At 41.9% G+C, this 14,072-nt stretch overlaps 1 long non-coding RNA gene across 3 annotated transcripts in view; it reads left to right on the top strand.

Annotated features, from left to right (window-relative positions):
- Positions 1-8,495, top strand: part of LOC125449418 (uncharacterized) — a 36,107-nt gene extending 27,612 nt beyond the window's left edge. For all 3 annotated transcript variants that reach the window (XR_009443115.1, XR_009443116.1, XR_009443117.1), the window contains one exon: positions 202-8,495. This is a non-coding gene — a long non-coding RNA (uncharacterized LOC125449418). The remainder of the gene's footprint in view (positions 1-201) is intronic.
- The last annotated feature ends 5,577 nt before the right edge of the window (positions 8,496-14,072 follow it).

The raw sequence follows: 14,072 nt of genomic DNA, 5'->3' as shown, positions 1-14,072 counted from the left end.
TACATTTTTCTTATTCTCATTCAACGTGGTTGTTGCTTTCCATGTCTGCTCTCCAAATCACTCCCTTCTAATAGCCTTTAAAAGGCGTTTACACAAAATTGCATAGAATTTACAGAACAGAAACAGACCATCAGATGAACAAGCATCTTCTGTTGAATATATTCTGCTGTTTATTGTCATTATTTTTGTGCATTTGTCCAGGTACCTTTTAAAGACATCTCTTTGCGTGAACCACCTCTGGTTGCAGTGAGTTCTACATTTCAACTGCTATGAATAAAGAAAAAGTATTTCTTCCCGATTGGATTAATCAATAACTATCTGATTATCATGCCCTGAACCTGAAATTCTCCCACAACTGGAGACATTTTTTCAGCATCTACCCTGTCAATGCATTTATAATTTCAAAGATCAGATCCTTACAGGTCATAGTCATACAGCACAGAAACAGACCCTTCAGTTCAACCAGTCAATGCCGAACATAATCCCAAAGTAAAGTAGTCCCACCTACCTGCTCCTGGCCTATATCCCAACAAACCTTTCCTTTTCATGTGTCTATCCAAATGTCTTTTAAGTGTTGTAATTATACCCACATTCATCACTTCCTCCGGAAGTTAATTCTGCATGCAAACCACCCTCTCAGATTTTCTAAAGGAAAATCACTGAGATGTTAACATTTTGTAATAAATAATGTGTAAACAAACAAACAAACAAGCAATAGAGCCAACATCCTTCCGGCATTAAAATTTAGAAGACAAATAATTCCCTTGGTGGTGAACTCCCCTGTCACTCCTAGCCCCTATGAAAATGGCAGCTGTTACCACAGGCCTAGCACAGGGTGGAGCCACCAGCTGTCAGCCCTTTCACCTGATGAAGGGGCAATGCTATGAAAGCTTGTGATTTCAACTAAACCTGTTGGACTATAGCCTGGTTTCATCTGATTTCTAACCTAGCCCCTTCACTGTAAGTGCGCAACTGGTCACTACTTATTCGGGGTTCAGGCTTTATGTCAAGCCTGCTTGCCAACTCCACCAGCTCTATTCCTTTCTGTCCACCTGCTATTTCTCAGACTGAGTGTGCTCACCATTTTCTCATCCACCCAGTGTATTCCAACAGTAGAACAGCAATGCGCGTGCTCCAACTGTATGCCATAACTGCGCGCACAGCTGTCAAGTGGTGAAGATAGTGCACATTCTGAGGAAGGGTCACTGGATCTGAAAAGTTGAAATGATTTCTATCCACTGATGCTGCCACACCTGAGCTTTTCCAGCAATTTCTGATTTACAGCATCTGCAGTTCTCTCGGTTTTTGTTAAGAGTGCACATTCTGTCCTGCAGAACGTGCTGGGTGAGCAGCCCAACATTACAGTGACATTGTTGAGCAGAAAATTCCCATTTTCTCAATCTGAGAATTATTGCAATCATGGGGGCGAGAACAAACATGGCAACACAAATAGGAGCAGGAGTAGGCCATCTGGCCCCTTGTGCCTGCTACCACCCACTGTCCATAACCCTAAATTCCTTCCCTGTTCAAAAGTTAACGTATCTTTGCCTTAAAAACATACAAAAAGGTACTAAATCTGCTCCCCCTTATTTTGAGGCTATGCCCTCTAGTTCTAATTTCATCTGCCAGTGGAAACAACCTCCTTGCTTCTATCTTATCTATTTCCTTCATAATTTTATATGATTCGATAAGATATCCCCTTATTCTTCCAAATTCCATTGAGTATAGGCCTAGTCTACTCAATCTGTCCTCATAAGCCAACCCTCAACCCCCATAATCAACCTAGTCAGCCTCCTCTGCACCCTTCCAGTGCCGTTACATCCTTTCTCAGGTATGGAGACCAAAACTGTACACAGTATTCCAGCTGTAGCCTCAGCAGCACCCTATACAGCTGCAGCATAGCTTCCCTATTTTTAGAAATAGAAGGAACTGTGGATGCTGTAAATCAGACACAAGAACAGAAATTGCTGAAAACGCTCTTTCAACATCTGTGAAGAAAAATCAGTCAGGTGACCCTTCCTCAGAAGTAATGGTAGCTAAGCCATTTTCCTAGCTCATGGACAGCACAGTAGCTCAGTGGTTAGCACAACTGCCTAACAGTGGCAGGGACCAGAATTTGATTCCAGCCTTGGGTAACTGACTGTGTGTAGTTTGCACAGTCTCCCTGTATGCTGTGGGTTCTTGTTTCCACCCACAGTCATAAAGATGTGCAGATTGCATGGATTGGTTGTGCGAAATCACCTCATAGTGTCCAGGGATGTGCAGGATTAGGAGGATAGATTGGGGCTGGGTCTTGGAGGGATGCTCTTCAGAGTGGCGATGTGGACCCCATCGATCAAATGGCCCGCTTCCACACTTTAGGGAATGTTAGATTTGGGGTGACTCGAATCACAGCAGGTACGGTGAACATGTGACAGAGGAATATTTAAACATTATGAATCTCATAAAAATGCACTGACTATAGGTGAGATTTTTAGAAGTTGTACAGGTGGGGGCACTAAAGAAATCCTTTCAGACAGGTGAAATATCTGAATTATTGTGCTGCTTTGAAAGTAAATGGGGCAACCAGTTGAATCCTCCATGTTGATGTAGTACAATATCTATGCCTCAGACTCCTGCTACTCAATGACTCTAAAACACCTTATTGAAAACTCATAATTTCAGATCTGAGTTCTGGGTTCAGATCTGATACTCAACTCAGATCCGAAATTGGTCCATATCCGTCTAAATCTTTCCCATTCATATATCCATATAAATGTTTTTTAAATGTTGCCATTGTACCTGCCTCAACCATTTTGCCTGGCAGCCCTTTCCATATATGCACCCCTCTTTGTGTGAAGAATTTGCCCCTCAGGTCCTTCTTAAATCTTTCTTCGCTCAGCTTTCACCATGCCTGGAAAAATACTACATGCATTCATTTTATCTTTGCCCATCATGACTCTATTCACGTCAGTAAGGTCACCCCTCATTCTCCTACATTCCAAGGAATAAAGTCCTATGCTAGCCAAGTTCTCACTACAACTCAGGCCTACTAGTCCTGGCAACATCCTCATAATTCTTATTTGCACACTTTCCAATTTAACCGTGTTTCCTGTAACTGTGTGTCCAAAACCATACACAATACTCTAAGTGTGGCCTCGCCAACAAATTATAGAACTGTAATATAACGTTGCAACTCCTATACTCAATGCCTCGACCAATAAAGGCAAGCATGCCAAATGCCTCCTTTACATTGTCCACCTGTGATGCCACTTTTCATGAACTATGTACTTATACTCCTAGGTCTGTGTGTTCCACGGCACTCCTCAGGACCTTACCATTTACTGTATAAGTCCGAACTTGGTTTGACTTTGCAAAGTGCAATGCCTCACATTTATCTGCATTGAATTGTGTTTGCCAATCCTCAGCCCACTTCCCCATCTGATCAAGATCCCTCTGCAATTTTTGATAACCTTCCTTGCTATCAACGATACCTCCTAATTTTGTATCATCAGCAAACTTAATCATCAAGCCTTGTACATTCAATCCAGATCATTTATGTAAATAGCAAATGACCAAGGTCCCAGCACTGACCCCTATGGCACATCTGGAGTCACAAGCCTCCAGTCTTCAATATCACCCTCTGTTTCTACCATCAAGGCAATTTTCAATATAATTAGCTAGCTCTCCCTAGATCCCATGCAACCTACCATGACCAGGCTGCCACATGAGACCTTGCCAAAGGCCTTACCAAAGTTCACATGGACAACGTCCAATGCCCTACCCCCATCTATCCTCTTGGTTACCTCTTTGAAAAACTCTAAAAGATTTTTTACACATGACTTACCATACACAAACCCATGCTGACTGTCCCTCATCAGACCTTGACTATCCAAATGTTAGTTGATCCTGTCCCCAAGTATCCTCTCCAACAACTTGCCTACCACTGATGTCAGGCTCACTGGCCTGTCGTTCCCTGGCTTATCTATTTATCCACCTTAAGACTGCAAATGCCAACTCTGGTAATATGTAAGTGGTCCAAAACAGCCCTTATTTTTTCAGCATCCACGATTCTCTCAGTTAAACACTGAGACGAAATATTATTTAAAAATAGAACATAGAACAGTACAGGACAATACAGGCCCTTCGGCCCATGTGCTGAACTTTTACCCTAAACCTAAGGTCTATCGAACCACCACCCCTACCTTATACTATCATCCATATGCCTATCTAATAGCTGCTTAAATGCCCTTAATGAGGCCGACTCCACTACTATCTCTGGCAATGCGTTCCACGCCCCTACCACTCTCTGAGTAAAGAACCTACCTCTGACCTCTCCCCTATATCTACCTCCACTCACTTTAAAACTATGCCTCCACGTAATAGCTACCTCCACCCGAGGAAAACGTCTCTGGCTGTCCACTCTATCTATACCTCTGATCATTTTGTACACCTCCATCAAGTCACTTCTCATCCTTCATTGTTCTAAAGAGAAAAGCCCTAGCTCTCTCAACCTTTCCTCGTAAGACCTTCCCCTCCATTTCCAGGCAATATCCTGGTAAATCTCCTCTGCACCTTTTGCAATGCTTCCACGCCTTTCCTGTAATGAGGCGACCAGAACTGGACACAATACTCCAGATGAATACTCTATCCACCTGGGTGACAGCTTTCAGGGAACTGTGGACGTGAACCCCAGGATCCCTTCTGCTCCTCCACACTGCTAAGAATCCTTCCATTAACCTTGTATTCTGCTTTCACATTTGTCCTTCCAAAATGACTCCCTTAATTCCTTAAGAGGAGGTCCAATCATGCACCTTCCTGCATAGGACCATTGATTTAGGATACTTTCTTTGGCAGATTTGACAAATTCCATCCCATCCAGGCCTTTTATACTCTAGGTGGTGCAGTCAATTCAGGGGAAATTAAAATCTTCAACCAATACTACATAGAACATTAGAGCACAGTACAGGCCCTTCGGCCCTCAATGTTGTGCTGACCTGTCATACCGATCTCAAGCCCATCTAACCTACACTATTTCATGTACGTCCATATGCTTATCTAATGACGACTTAAATGTACTTAAAGTTGGCGAATCTACTACCGTTGCAGGCAAAGCATTCCATTCCCTTACTACTCTCTGAGTAAAGATGCCACCTCTGACATCTGTCCTATATCTTTCACCCCTCAATTTAAAGTTATGCCCCCTCATGCTCGCCATCACCATCCTAGGAAAAAGGCTCTCCCTATCCACCCTATCTAACCCTCTGATTATTTTATATGTTTCAATGAAGTCACCTCTCAACCTTCTTCTATCTAACAAAAACAGCCTCAAGTCCCTCAGCCTTTCCTCATAAGACCTTCCTTCCATACCAGGCAACATCCTAGTAAATCTCCTCTGCACCCTTTCCAAAGATTCCACATCCTTCTTATAATGCAATACTCCAAGTGCGGCCGCACCAGAGTTTTGTACAGCTGCAGCATAACCTCTTGGTTCCGGAACTCGAACCCTCTATTAATAAAAGCTAAAACACTGTATGCCTTCTTAACAGCCCTGTCAACCTGGGTGGCAACTTTTCAAGGATCTGTGTGCATGGACACCGAGATCTCTCTGCTCGTCTACACTGCCAAGAATCTTACCATTAGCCCAGTACTTTGCATTCCAGTTACTCCTACCAAAGTGCATCACCTCACGCTTGTCTGCATTAAACTCTATTTGCCACCTCTCAGCCCAGCTCTGCAGCTTATCTATGTCTCTCTGCAATCTACAGCATCCTTCATCACTATTCACAACTTCACCGACCTACACTATTATTCCTACAGGTATCTGCAATCTCTTGTACAAATCTGTTCCTCTAGTACCTGCTGGCTATTTGGGGGTCTATACCACAACTGTGATCATCCCCTTCTTGATGCCAAATTCTAAATATGTGGCCTCATTTGATGACCCCTTAAGAATATCCCCTCTCAGCACTGTTGTAATGTCTCTCTTATCAAAAGGGCACTTCCCCCTCCCTGCTTACTTGTACTTCTGTCATGCCTATAGCTTCTGTACCCTAAAACATTGAGATGCCAAACCTGCCCTTCATTCTGCCATGTTTCTGTTATGATTATAATATCCCAGTCTCCAGTCAATGCTCTGAGTTCATCTGCCTTAACAGTCAGGCATCAAAATAAGTGCATTGAAATAAATGCACTTTAAACCAGAAGTCTTTTTCAGTCTTTACAGTGCCCCTGGCTGCAGTGCCCACCAGCTCCTTAGCCACGTTCATCTGGCCAATCTTTTCATCTCTATCCTCACTGGTGTGTGGCATTGGGAATAATCCATAGATTACTAAACTTGAGGGTCTGCTTTTTAAGTTCTTACCTAACTGTTTATACCTCATTTCACCATCCCTTTGTCTACCTATGCTATTTGTACCAACATGCACAATGACCTCTGGCTGTTCACCCTGTCCGATCAGAATTTCCTGCAACCACTTAGAGACATCCTTGACCCTTTCACCCGGGAGCCAACACACTATCCTGGTGTCTCATCAGCAGCCACGGAATCTCTTGTCTGTCCCTATTAGTATCACTCTCTCTGACTGCACCCTTTCTCCCTGTGCTCAGAGCCAGTCACAGTGCCACTGACCTTACTGCTGTTGCTAGTTCCTGAAAAGTCATTCCCCCAACAGTACCCAAAGCAGTATACCTGTTATTGAGGGGAATGGCCACAGGGGAACCCTGCACCCTCCACCCTCCCCTTACCTCATCTGGTGGTCACCCAGCTATTTGCAGCCTGCACTTAGGAGTGACACTTCACTCTCGGTCTTATCAAGGATGTTCTCTGCACCCGGATGACCCTGAGTAGATCTAGCTCCAATTCCCTAACGCCATCAGCCAGGACCTGTAGCCAGATGCACATCTCACAGGTGTAGCCACAAAGGACACTGGAAGTCTCCCTGAACTCCCACATCCTTCAAGAGGAGTATGCCATTGCCCTAACTGCCATCCCCACTGCCATCAGTCTGGACAGAAAGAAAATTGAGTCAAACAGCCCTTACCTATACCCCTGTTCAGCTTTCTCATACCAAAACCTCTCGCACAGGGCCTCAGCACTTCCACAGTAACACTGTCCCACTTTCTTAATGGCTGTTCCATTGTACCCCTTTACATTGCCACTCATCCACCTCACAGAGTGTTTTTTTTGGTCGGAGGAGGGAGGGTGGGAAACACCAATGTAGTGTTTCAGGTTTAACCAAACCTTGACACCAGGTTCTCTCTGACCTGACGGACAGTCATGATGACTGTGGCAATGTCTCCTAGAATTCCACTGTGATGACTCTCAGCTGCCCTCTGATATACCTTTTGGGGCTAAAAGGATCAAAGTGTGTGCCACAAAAACAGGAACAGCATACTGAGTTTGGTGATCACCCATGATCATATTGAATGGTAGAGGTTTGAAAGACCAAATGACATGCCATTGTTCCTATGATCAATGTTTCCTCAAGACGCAAACATCGCAAACATCTCATACATTTCAAAGAATCCCCCTACTCTTTATACTGAGTGCCTGGGAGCAATAATCATGGTGACAGTAGTTTCTGGAGCACAGGACATTCATAGAATCATATCATCGAATCATAAAATCCCTACAGTGTGATGGAATCTTCCATCAGTCAGATCTTTTGAAAAGTACTTTTGTAAGCTAATGGCCTGAAATTTGATTTTTGTTTTGTTTCCACAAATGCTGCCTTATCTCTTGAGAAGTTGCAGTATTTTTTTCTATTTCAGATAAATCTTCCTGTTTAGCTTTGAATTTAATACAAGTCAAGTAGGAAACATAGACACCAATTAAGATTGAATTTACTTTAATGCAAAACCAGTTGAGCTGGAGCAGAGGTGACAAAAAAATTGCACAGTTGAACCCAGAGCACTGTGGAACAGAAAAAGGCCCAACAGATTCTAATGATTCTAAGGGGAGATTCTAAGGAAAATTGGTTTCTAAATGGATGCTGCCCCTACACGGCATTACAAGAAACAAATTGTTTACATAAGTTTGTCTTTGAGGTCTTCTCGTCCACTTTACATAAAAAGGCAGTATTTGCTTCATAAAAACTGAAAGAACTACAAATGCTGTAAATCAGGAGAAAAAAACAGAAGTTGCTGGAGAGGCTCAGCAGGTTTGGCAGCATCTGTGAAGAAAAAAGTCAGAGTTAACATTTCGGGTCTGTTCTGAGGAAGGGTGAAGGGACCTGAAAGGTTAACTCTGATTTTTCCTTCACAGATGCTGCCAGACCCGCTGAGCTTTTCTCGCAACTTCTGTTCTTGTTCAGCATTTGCTTCATTCTTGGGATATGGGTATCACTGGTGAATCCATCTGTCTAATCCAGGTTTTGTCTTGGAGAACATGGTGGTTCACTTCTTACTGAGTGCTGCACATGAGGTGATGAAGGTACAACCGCAGCGCTTTCAGTAAGGATTTACTGGATTTTCATCCAGCAACAATCCAGGAATAGCGACTTATATCTGAATCTTTACAGGGCATTTAGCCCGGAGCAGTGTCAGAAGATGCTGCACCAGCAGCCAAGAAGGCGGTGACACAGCAACCAGTAAGCCTATAAATCTAGCGCAGCGCAGATTCTGGCCTAGCCTTTATGGGGCAGCAGTCAAGAAACCCTGCTGCAGCAGCTTGGAAGGTGGGTACATATTAAACGGTAAGCCTGCAAACCCGGTGTGATATGGATTCCGGCCTCATCTTTACAGGGCACTTAGCAGTCGGGAAAGCCTCCAGCAGCATATTTATAAAATAGTTTTTGTTCTGTATTTCAGTCAGAACCATTGAAAAGTGTGGTTAGGAAACAATTCCTGTACACTTCAGCGTTAACTCACATGGGGATTTTGCTGTCAGATAAAAGAGATGAGAAAAATCAAAGTGCTATTTGTTCCTTTCAGTGTGACCCTGTAGTATTGTGTCAAGACTGAAGGTCTGATTCTTCCCATGACCCCTTCCAGATTATTCTTTCTGAGGTCCAGCCAGGTGATGTTAACACTCAAATGGGAAAGAAAAATCCACACGTGAATTATTAACCATGTATCAAAATATCAAGTTGCAGCCTCATTACAAGGATTGTTAATATCAACAGAAGCAAAACCCAAATATCAGAACATTTTCAGTCCTGACTGTGATTAACAACAGAATCTAATCCCCGCAGTCATTTGTGAACTCACAAGCATCTCAGTCAGTGAGATGACTGAGTGACTATTGTTGCACACAAAACTGGTGAACAGCTTCTTACCATTGTTCATGGGTTTGTAAGACAGCAAGTCTATTTTGCTTTTAAATCCCTGATCACAAAATTTGAAAAGTTTTTGTTTCAAAATGATCAAGTTGCTGTGTAATGAGGTGGATGATTGATTTGAATCTTTTCCTACACAGGACAGATGACAGTTCTCTCACCAATATGAATTTGCTGGTTGACAAAGAGTTCACATGATCCCCTGAAGCCAATCCCACAGTGAGAGCACCTGAATGGTCTCTTTCAGTATGAATACATTGATAGCACATCAGCTCCACAGAACTTTCATACAACATCCTGTTATCAAACATTTAAAAGCTTTTCTGTCAATGAGCACTTGCAGAGTGTCTACAGATTTCTGATCAATATGGGAAGCAGAGTTATTGGGATAAGGTGGGAAATTGGAGTTGAGGGTTACCAAGTTAGCCACTCTTTTTTTTCTCTTCCCCACCCTTTCCCCAAACTCTGTCTTCGGCTTGTATACCAGATTTTCCTAGCTATTATCAATTATGAAGAAGCCTTACAACAACAGGCTATTTGGCCTGTCTTGGAGCTTATACTCTACAGGCTTCTCCTCCCATTTCATTAACTTTACCTTAGAGTTCAGCTTTTTTCCTATTCCCTTTTCTTGAATGTAATCATCTTGGTTCCTTTTGAAAGGCCTTACAAGACAAACTGAGCATAAAAGTAAAGCTCATGAGATCCAAACACATGTTACAACTTGTACCCAAAATTGACTCAATGGCAGGAAGCAGTGAATGATGGTCACTGGCTGTTTGTTTGTGTGAAAGGATGGTTGTTTCGTGTGAAGTGGACTCAATCTTGGGTTTTTCATCTTGACTAATGTCATTGATGCAGATTAGATGTCGGGACCTGAATAAGAAATTTTGCAGATGATACAAAAGATAAGAGAGTTCTTGCTATTAAGGCAGAAAGTTAACAATGGACGAGTGATAACATGAGAAACAGGAGTGGGCCCATTGACCATGTTCCACCATCCAATAAGTTTATGACTGATCTCACACCTTGTCTCTTTTTGTTGAACATCTGCTCCTTAGCCTTTAAGATTTTCAATAATCCAGCCTGTTTTGCTGTCTCTCTCCAAGCATAAACAACCTTTTGACAGAAGAAATTCTTCTTCATATCTGTCTTAAACCGAAGACTCTATTCTTAAACAGTTTCCCTATTCCAGATAGCCTCACGAAAGAAAACAGCCTCTCAGCAGCTCACCTGCCACGTTCCATCAAAATCTTATGTTTTTATGAGATCACCACTCCATTCTCTAAACTCCAGTGAGTACAGGCCCAAATCTCTCCTCTTATAATAATTCTTTCATCCCAGGAATTGGCTTCCTGAACCTCTTTTAAATGGTTCCCAATGCAAGTATAGCCCTTCTTAAGGAAGGAGGTTACAACTGTTGTTAGGACTGCAATGGGAAGAATGTGCTAGTATTCAATTACAGTGCAGCCCCATTACACCACCAGTTACACTGTCTGAGTAGATGCATTGACTTCTTCACCAAAACAGCCATTAATTCCCAACCATACTGCTCCACAGAATACTTTTACCAGTCTTCTTTCAAACAAAATTTCAAAATAATTCATTGATTATAAAACAATGAACTTGTAATACTAGTGGTGAACTCTAGTTAACACCTGAGCTATAATCTGGAATAAGAACTTTACTCCCTTAAAGACACACTCAAACAAGAGAAAGATCACTCTAGAGATTACTTTAAAGAAAAACAAGGGTCTGAAAAGAAAGGGTAGAATTTAATGAATCTTATGGTCCGCTTCTTGTCAATGAAATTCAATTGATGACAGCCATAGGATGGAAGATCTTCAAAAACTGAATTGAAATGAAGCTAGATCAAGTGTTTGAAAAGTGATGATGGTTCAGTTTTTCAGGGATTATAAAGTAGTCAGACATTCTGATATTTGGAAACTATCTGGTTCCTAATAACTTCAGCTGAGAGACTAAATGAGAGGGATGTGCAGCTTCTGAGGTTTCCTTCCTTGCTCACCACCTGGATCAGATAAAACATCAATCAAGACGAGAAAGGATTGCTAGAAAAATCATCAGTACCCCAGAGTCTTTTGAAAAGCCATGTTTTTCAGGAATTAACTTCCATAAATCCCATCTCCAATCTTCCTAAACATTTTACTTCTCTTCTCCTCGTAAGTAATTGACTTTGTATTTAGCATGTAAACCACCAAAGTCAATAAACTTGACCTTACTTTTCAAATAAATAGCACTGTAAAAATTTCTTTACATTCCAGAAGGAGTCCAAACAGTTTCACATCTTCCAATTTATGACATTGTCTGTAAATATGTATATGTATTCCCAACACTGTTCATGGTATTTAAAGTCATTTCCCAATGTCTTGTACAATCACAACAAGACTTAAAAATCAGGGCTATAAATCTACTTGTTTTCCTGATTAATTGCTATACTTGCATACAACTGTTTGTGATCCACAGACATCCAGATCTCTGGACTGCAGCATTCTGCTGTCTCTTCCATTTAAGGACTATTTTGCTTTTCTATTCTTTGGTAGAACAGACATCCACTCAGTTTTCCACAATTAGGCTGGATCTGTCATTTAGTTTTTCTCAATACCGTTCTTATTTTGCGGGTTCGGTTTAACCTCCTAACATCTTGCTCAGCAAGCTTAGTACAATACAGTCGACTCCTTCATCCAAATCAGTTGTCAAGATTGCAAATCGCTGAGGCTCCAGCATTGATCTGTAGGAGTCCATTGGTTAAAATTTGCAAACCTAAAACATACTATTTATCCTAACTATCGGTTGCTGTTACTGAGCCAATCCTCTGTCTATAATAACCCCCAACATTGTGAGCTCATACTTTGCACTGAAACCTGGCATCTTATTGATCATTGATTGGAAATGCAAATGCACATCTTGTCTTCTTTCTCCATGTAAAATGTCTATGGTCAGTGTGAACTCACTGGCGGGCCAATAGGTTGCATGACAAAGTGAATCCCTTTCCAAACTCAGAGGGAGTGAATGACCTCTCTCTGGTGTGACTGTGCCGATGTGATTGCAGCTCAACTGGATCATTGAAACCCTTCCCACGTTATCCACATTTCCATTTTTTTTTTCTCCCAGTGTGATGTTTCAGGAGTGAATTAGCAAACACTTTCGGATAAAGTTGGTAGAACGTGACACGTATTTAATGGATGGAATGACCAACTTCTCAAGTGGCAGAATCTTCCAGCCAGAAGGATGCCTTTCAATGTTTTGATCTTGTGCTGCTTCTTTGAAAGTGCTTTTATGTTTAGCCCCATCCACTCATATCTTGTAACCCTGTAAATGCCACATTGTCAAATATCTGTCAACTGCCTTTTAAAATGTCTTTAGGATCAGATTTTGTCTTGTTTTCAGGTTGAAAATTCCAGATCCTGATCACTCCTTGTTGGCACAGAAACTGCTGAACTTGATCAGTTTAGAGATGGTAAAGTGTCCAATTGAAAGATGAGTTGCTGTTCCCCAAGCTCCCACTGAGCTTCATTGGAATAGTGCAGGAGGTTCAGGATAGCATTGGAATAGGGCAGAGAGTTAAAATGACACATCGCCAGCTAAGGGCCAGCTTGCAAACTGAACAGAGTTTATGGACACAAAGTGATCACTCAATCTGTGTTTGATCTTCCCAGTGTATACCAGGCTGAATTGTGACTAGTAGGCACTGTCACTAAATTACAAAAAATACCAGTAAATCACCATTTGCATTCATCTCAAAAAGTATGTTGAGAAGCCTTACGAGATGCCCTTTGTTTGAAGGGTTGATTACATAGTTATATTATAAAGAATGGTTATAATGTAGTGATAATGTTTCAAAAAATAAACAAAAATAACTGCCAAAATATTAAGGACAACAAGGTGTAGAGCTGGATGAGCACAGCAGGCCAAACAGCATCAGAGGAGCAGGAAAGCTGACATTTCAGGTCTGAGCCCTTCTTCAGAAGGCCCTTCACTTTTTCTGAAGAAGGGACTAGACCTGAAACATCAGCTTTCCTGCTCTTCTGATGCTGCTTGGCCTGCTGTGTTCGTCCAGCTCTACACCTTGTTATCTCAGATTCTTCAGCATCGGCAGCTCCTGCTATTTCTGCCAAAATATTAATCTCTGTAATTTGTTTTAATATCAGCAGAAATAAATTTAATGCTCTCAGTGAGAACGTGGTCCAGTCCTGGAAGTGATTAACAGTAAAATTCAACCCTGCGGTCTCCCCTCGTTTCTCTGTGGATTTGAAACTCGATTAACGCCCTTTACCAATGCCCTGAGCAGGCGAACAGCCCTTCCATGGTGAACTTGCTGCTGAATGTCGTGGAGTGATGGATTTCTCCTGCGCCAGTTGCTCTTGTCCTTCTTGCAGTTTTGGTTTTGGGAGATGGTGTTAAAATTTTGGTTCACTTGCAGACTTTCATCTTGTCTTTCTGAATGAAGCTTTTTTTGTGATACCAATTTGATAAAAAATAATTTCCAATTTTACTCATACTATGGATGGAAGAATCTTTCATAAATCATTGAATGCAATATTGCATATACAGTGACTAGATGAATTAACCCACATCTTGCTGATGTGACAAAAGAATTTAGGATACAGAATCATTTGTAATTCTATTTCTACGGAATGTTAGATGTTTTATCCTGCTCCCGTATAACTGACAGTTTTCTGCTGCAAACAAGAGTAGATTATTCCCATATGGTTGGCTGCAAGCAGTAATGTCTTAGGCCTTAGTAAGGGGCTCACCTTTGTCCCCCTACAACCACACATCAACGAATACCAGTCACGG

The sequence above is a fragment of the Stegostoma tigrinum genome, chromosome 42 (genome assembly GCF_030684315.1).
Source record: "Stegostoma tigrinum isolate sSteTig4 chromosome 42, sSteTig4.hap1, whole genome shotgun sequence".
Classification (NCBI taxonomy): Eukaryota; Metazoa; Chordata; class Chondrichthyes; order Orectolobiformes; family Stegostomatidae; genus Stegostoma; species Stegostoma tigrinum.
Note: the sequence above shows the minus strand (reverse complement) of the source record. Positions and strands in the feature narration are given on the sequence as shown.